General features: G+C 48.8%; 1 protein-coding gene across 1 annotated transcript in view; it reads right to left on the bottom strand.

Moving 5' to 3' along the window:
- LOC143290840 (neuroglian-like) overlaps window positions 1–7,500 on the bottom strand; it is a 99,317-nt gene that overhangs the window by 35,402 nt on the left and 56,415 nt on the right. The gene's annotated exons all lie outside the window — the stretch shown is intronic.

The following is a 7,500-nucleotide window of genomic DNA, read 5'->3' as shown; positions in this document are numbered from 1 at the left end:
TATTTTTAGATCAGTGGTGTCTGTCTCGAGGTGGGGGCAACCTCTCTCTATTGATCTCGCCAGCCTGACGATAAACAGTCAAGGGTTACAGACCGACTGACAAGGCACTAATGCCATCCGACACCCTTCACGTCTCTCTCTCTCTTTCTCTCTCTCTCTGTGCTGCATGATCACTACTATCGGAGAAAATGAAACAAAACACCACACACAGAGCAAAGCAGAGAAGAAAAGTGTGACTTCGAGTGAATGAGCCAGTGACTTGAGTAAAGCCTTCTTTGTTTCTTTCGACGTCTTTACACATGTGTTTCCAAAACATGTGTTTTCAGACGATAAACTAAGAGGGAGTAACTGTGTGTGTGTGTGTGTGTGTGTGTGTGCGCGCGCGCGCGCGTGCGTGCGTGAAATTCATCCCTGCATCCTTAAAAAAAAATAATAATAATTTTTTTTTTTTAAATCAAAATTGGAAAAAAAGACAACACTTACTTGTCAAGCAAGGCAAGCCGACACTCACAAACGAATGGTTCCTCCCTCTCACCGACACACAGTATTTTAACAGAAAACCCCCTCCGTCCACCGTCGGACCAAGCAACGTCCAAAGACACTGGCGATCCTGTTTTTACAACCCCACACACACACACACACACACTCAGTCTGTCTTTCGAAAGCCTCTGAACCTTGCCGAGTTGCGCAAAACTGCGATGTCAAAACATTCACCGAGTCACGTTCGAGCTTGCTCTGCCAGTATTGTTCTCACTCACACAAACTCGCAGCATCTCGCCGGCTTTTATATATAAACACTTCACCACTCATCATGCAATACACTGTGACAAGACGGAGATTCCCACTCCACCACCACCACCACCACTCCAACCGACTCCCTCTCCCACACACATTCTCTCTTCCCAGGAAAAAAAATACGCCATGTTTGGAGAGCCTGCATCGATTTTTCGTCTGCGCTAAAAATACACACGCGCGCACACAGTCTTTCTCTCTCTCTCTCTCTCTCTCTCTCTCTCTCTCTCTCACACACACACACACACACACACACACACACACACACACACTCCCATTGTCCGTGCGCTGCGCCATTCATCGTTGTGTGAGAAGGCATGCGGACACTTCGTTAACTGAGACAGTTGACTTACTGTGATAAGAGAGGGAAGGGACTGATCGTCATTACTCATCACGCATTGCTCATCCCGAACAGTGCGACTGACCCAGTGGAATTCACCCAGAAAGACGTCACAACGACAGGACGGAAAGAGGGTGAGGATTTCCCCTGTTCGTGGTTTGACGAAGCACGTGCAATCCGTGCGCTTTGTGTGTGTGTGTGTGTGTGTGTGTGTGTGTGTGTGTGCTGCTTTGTGCAATTCTTGGAACAATGTCTTCAGGGAAAGACGACTCTGCTCATGGAATGGTGTTTGCGGCTGGTGGTCTGCATTGCTGTCTTCTCTGTGTGTGTGTGTGCGTGTGTGGTGTGTGTGTGTGTGCCGATTCTGCTCATATTATGTTTGCCTGGCGATCTGGATGTACATTAACGCGTGCGTGCATATGTGTGTGTGTGTGTGTGTGTGTGTGTGTGTGTGTGTGTGTGTGTGTGTGTGTGTGTGTGTGTGTGTCCGCGCGGACGAGCGCACTTGTTCAGTGCACTCGGAAATTTTCAACATTGTAGTACACAAACTCACACATAAAAGGCAAACAGTAGTATTTCTGACTTCATCCTGGTTTAAACAGCAACCCTCTTTTCTTCTTCTTTTTTTTTTTTTTTTCAAACTCTCTTCACCCACCCACCCCCGCCCCCCACACCACCCACCCTCCAAACATCCCTCTACCGGTTATCAGCCCACCCCAATTTAACAATTACGGACAGAGGGTGTCAGTTTCTAGTCCTCTTCTTCCTCCTCCGCCCTTCAAAAATAACCGTCATTACCGAGACTGTAACCGTCACTGTTTCCTACACTGCCCCCCCCCCCCCCCCCCCACCCCCCCCCCCCCCCCAACACACTCATGTATACACGCACACGTTCCCACGACCATGCAAACTCACACGTTACCTACCATTCTGCTCTGCACAATAATCGAACACGATTTCAAGACCCCCCCCCCCCACACACACACACACACACCCACCCCCACCACCACCACCGCTTCAGTGCCCTTTCCAGTCAACAATCAGGTTGGAGTGGTAAGTACTGCATACTTGCAAGCAGACACACACACACACACACACACACACACACACACACACACACACACACACACACACACACTGAGGCGTGGGGGTTGGCGACGCCTTCTAAAGCACTGGGAAGAGCAGCTCGAATTTCACACAGAAATCTGCTGCTGTGACAATACTATATTGTAGTACGTTTTATCACAACAGCAAATTTCTGTTCCATATATATATATATATATATACATATATATATATATATATCCATACATATACTACAATATATATATATATATATATATATATTCCTACACTGCCCGACCCCGCCTCTCCCCGCCTCTATACACACACATACATACATATATTCAGTTTGACATGGTACAGTATATGACACCAAAATATATATTACAATGTTGAACGTTCTCTTGGCCAAACAGTTCAGTACGTTCTTGCTATCTACACCGTCCACAAACGCTTTTGACCTGCTGAAAGTAAGATGCTCTCTTTCTTTTCTTTTCATTATATATTTTTTTCAAAGTAACCGGAGCATAGACATATTTATACACGTGCCTATAACAGTAAGCATACAATTACATACACCAAAAGAGCCAGCAGGTAACTCACATCCTAAGGGCAAAAAGCCCAACTGTCAAGTGAAAAAAAACAACAAACTGCTTTCAGACCAACAACACACACACACACAAAGAAGAAGAAGAAGAAAAGAAAGAAAGAAAGAAAAGAAATAGGGTACCGTAGAGACGACAGAAAGATAGGAAAACAACAAGGAACAACAACAACAAAATAAGTTAATAACGATAGAAAAGAGGAAACTTCCCTCTCTCTTCCTCCCCCCCCCCTCTCTCCCCATCTCTCTCTCTCCCCCCTCTGCCTCCCCCCCCCCCCCCTCTCTCTCTCCTCTCTCCCGGCATACCCACAGAAGGGTATTCAGTGCGGGGTGCAAGCGCCGCTAAAAAAAAAACCAAAAAAAACCGCAACAACAAAACAACAACCACCACCACCACCCAGCAACAACAAAAACCCAACGAAATCCAGACCATTCTGAGCACACTTCCAACAGGTGTGCGCGCGCGTGCATCCTCTTGCTCCGGTAATTCCCGCCCGGTACTTATACACAGGCCATGATGAATGACAACAAAACAAGAGGGAGTAACTACGAGAGCGCTGCTGTAACCCCCCCCCCCCCCCCCCCCCACGACCTCACCCCCCCACCACCACACACACACACACACACACACCCACTCCCCCACCACCACACACATCATCATTCTCCTCCCCCATTCCACTCATGTGCCGGGCACAATGGAATGATGAATCCCTCGACATGATGTGTGTCTGTGTGTGTGTGTGTGTGTGTGTGTGTGTGTGTGTGTGTGTGTGTGTGTGTGTGTGTGTGTGTGTGTGTGTGTGTGTGTGTGTGTGTGTGTGTGAAATCAATGCCACAAAAATGTACGACCAGCACCAAGAATGAGGCGTCCAAGCGTGCGGACTGATCCACATATGATATATGCATCACATCTGCTTTGGAAAAAAAAAAAGAAAAAAAAAAAAGAAAAAAGAAAAAAAAAAAGGTAGATCTATGTCTGACCTACTACCAGAATGTTAGTCACCATTCTTGTGTCTGGTCTTTTCCCCTCTGGAGGATGCATTACTTTTGTTGGAAAAAAAAAAAAGACGCCACTTACGAATACACAAAACGAACTACTTAACTGCACTTAAAGGCAATATCTTTTCACTAACCCTCAGTAGTCAAGGGATTAAAACACACACACACACACACACACACACACACGCACGCACACACACAATACCCACATACACACACAAACACACATTACCCACACACAACACACAAACACACACACACACAAACACACGCACACACACAATACACACAAAAACACACACACACACAACACCCAGGACGACAAGAACTGTAGTATGTTCTGGTCTCCCCAACACCCCCCGCCCTCAACCCCCCCCCCCCCCCAACCCCCAACTTATAGCAGGATGTACGTAGGAAAGGGCAGAGAAGCAGGGGGAGTGAAATCAATGGGGGGGGGGGGGGGGGGTTGGAGGACACGGATGACATTACTGTACAGAGCAGAGGTGTAGTGCTGGGCAACTTGTCTAACATTATTGCAAAAAACGGCAGCTGGCAACAACATGACACTTTAACAGAACAGATTATAGATGGGGTGATGGGAGTCTCGAGAGAGAGAGAGACAGAGAGACAGAGAGAGACAGACAGACAGATACAGAGACAGAGAAAGAAAGACACAGAGACACACAGAGAGAGTGTGAGGACGAAGGGGGGGGGGGGAGGGGGGAGGGTTATGTGGATGAAAGGGAGAGAGAGAGAGAGAGAGAGGACGATAGGGTGAGGGTTAGGTGGATATGAGAGAGAGATAGAGAGACAGAGAGAGACAGAGAAAGAGACACAAGGACAGAAAAAGAAAGACAGAGACACAAAGACAGAGAGAGACACACACAGAGACAGAGACAGAGAAAGAGAGACACAGAGAGAGACAGAGAAATAGAGAGAGAGGGAGGACGAGAGGGGTGGGGGTTAGGTGGATGAAAGGGAGATAGAGATAGACAGAGACAGACAGAGACAGAAAGAGAGACAGAGAGAAACAGAGAGAGAGAGAGGACGAAGGGAGTGAGGGTTAGGTGGATGAAAGGGAGAGAGAGAGAGAGGAGGGGAGAGACACAGAGACACAGAGAGTGCGGACGAGAGGGGTGGGGATAGGTGGATGAAAGGGAGATAGAGAGAGACAGAGACAGACACAGAGACACAGAGAGTGCGGACGAGAGGGGTGGAGGTTAGGTGGATGAAAGGGAGAGAGAGAGAGAGGAGGGGAGAGACACAGAGACACAGAGAGTGCGGACGAGAGGGGGGAGGGGGGGGTTAGGTGGATGAAAGGGAGACAGAGATAGACAGAGACAGACAGAGACAGAAAGAGAGACAGAGAGAGACACAGAGAGAGAGAGACAGAGAGACAGAGAGAGAGAGGACGAAGGGAGTGAGGGTTAGGTGGATGAAAGGGAGAGAGAGAGAGAGGAGGGGAGAGACACAGAGACACAGAGAGTGCGGACGAGAGGAGTGGGGGATAGGTGGATGAAAGGGAGATAGAGAGAGGCAGAGACAGACACAGAGACAGAGAAAGAGAGAGACACAGAGACAGACACAGAGAGACACAGAGACAGAGAGAGTGCGAACGAGGGGGGGGGGGGTTAGGTGGATGAAAGGGAGATAGACAGAGACAGAGACAGACAGAGAAAGAAAGAGAGAGAGAGAGACACACAGAGAGAGAGAGAGAGAGAGAGAGAGAGAGAGAGGACGAAGGGAGTGAGGGTTAGGTGGATGAAAGGGAGAGAGAAAGGAGGGGAGAGACACAGAGAGTGCGGACGAGAGGGGTGGGGGATAGGTGGATGAAAGGGAGACAGAGAGAGGCAGAGACAGACACAGAGACAGAGAAAGAGAGACACAGAGACAGACAGAGAGAGACACACACACACACACAGAAAGTGAGGACGAGGGGGGTGGGGGGTCAGGTGGATGAAAGGGAGATAGAGAGAGACAGAGACAGACAGAGACAGAGAAAGAGAGAGACAGAGACAGACAGAGAGAGAGACACACACACACACAGAAAGTGAGGACGAGGGGGGTGGGGGGTTAGGTGGATGAAAGGCTAGTAGGTGTGGGAAACGGAATGGGAGAATGTGGGGGTGAGGTTCACAAGAGAGAGAGAGAGTGGGTGAGGAGAGAGAGAGAGGGAGAGAGAGGGTGACTCAGGCGGAGGGGGAGGGGAGAGAGGCGTACAAATCGGACCAGATGGGGGTGTGGGGGTTAGGTGGATGAAAGGCTAGCAAGTGTGGGAAACGGAGAGTGGATGGGGGTGGTGGGGGAGAGACTCACCACAAGAGAGAGGGAGTGTGGGGAGAGAGAGAGAGGGGGGTGAGAGAGAGAGAGAGAGGGGGGGAGGGAAGGAGAGGGGGAGAGAGATAGAGAGGAGGGGAGGGGGAGATAGGAGAGAGAGAGAGAGAGAGAGAGAGAGAGAGGAGTGATGGAAAAAAAAGGGGGGGGGGAGGAAGAGGTGCTAACTGTACATGCTGTAGCAAAGTCACGTCACATTTCAACTTTATTTATTGTCATCCGGTGGTGAAGTGGTAGGGGAAGGGGGCGTAGGGGGGGGGGGGGGGAGGGGGGGGGATGGAGGGAGAGGAGAGTGGAACACAAGAGGTGAAGAGCCAAAAATGAAACCACCCCTTGTCACCACAATCACGGACGAACACACACACACACACACACACACACACACACACACACACACAGAGTGTGTGTGGTACTCTTGCTCTTGGGCATTTTTCTTCATCGCAAACTAGATAAAGAAAGGAAGAAAGGGTGGAGACTGGACTGGAAGAGAAAAGGGACGAAGAGACGAAGGGACGAAGAAGGAAGAAGAAGAAGAAGAAGAAGAAGAAGAAGAAGAAGAAGAAGAAGAAGAAGAAGAAGAAATGGAAGGAGGAGAAGAAGAAATGGAAGGAGGAGGAGGAGAAGAAGAAGAAATGGACGGAGGGGGAGAAGAAGAAATGGAAGGAGGAGGAGGAGGAGAAGAAGAAATGGAAGGAGGAGGAGGAGGAGAAGAAATGGAAGGAGGAGGAGGAGAAGAAGAAGAAATGGAAGGAGGAGGAGGAGGAGAAGAAATGGAAGGAGGAGGAGGAGGAGGAGAAGAAGAAGAAATGGGAGGAGGAGAAGAATAAGAAGAAATGGAAGGAGGAGGAGGAGGAGGAGAAGAAGAAGAAATGGAAGGAGGAGGAGAAGAAGAAGAAATGGAAGGAGGAGGAGGAGAAGAAGAAGAAATGGACGGAGGGGAAAAGAAGAAGAAATGGAAGGAGGAGGAGGAGAAGAAGAAATGGAAGGAGGAGGAGGAGAAGAAGAAGAAATGGAAGGAGGAGGAGAAGAAGAAGAAATGGAAGGAGGAGGAGAAGAAGAAACGGAAGGAGGAGGAGGAGGAGAAGAAATGGAAGGAGGAGGAGAAGAAAGAAGAAATGGAAGGAGGAGGAGGAGAAGAAGAAGAAGAAATGGAAGGAGGAGGAGAAGAAGAAGAAGAAATGGAAGGAGGAGGAGGAGAAGAAGAAGAAATGGAAGGAGGAGGAGAAGAAGAAGAAATGGAAGGAGGAGGAGAAGAAGAAATGGAAGGAGGAGAAGAAGAAGAAGATATGGAAGGAGGAGAAGGAGAAAAAGAAATGGAAGGAGGAGGAGAAGAAGAAGAATGGAAGGAGGAGAAGAAGAAGAAGAAGAA

Source organism: Babylonia areolata, chromosome 16 (genome assembly GCF_041734735.1).
Source record: "Babylonia areolata isolate BAREFJ2019XMU chromosome 16, ASM4173473v1, whole genome shotgun sequence".
Lineage (NCBI taxonomy): Eukaryota > Metazoa > Mollusca > Gastropoda > Neogastropoda > Buccinidae > Babylonia > Babylonia areolata.
Note: the sequence above shows the minus strand (reverse complement) of the source record. Positions and strands in the feature narration are given on the sequence as shown.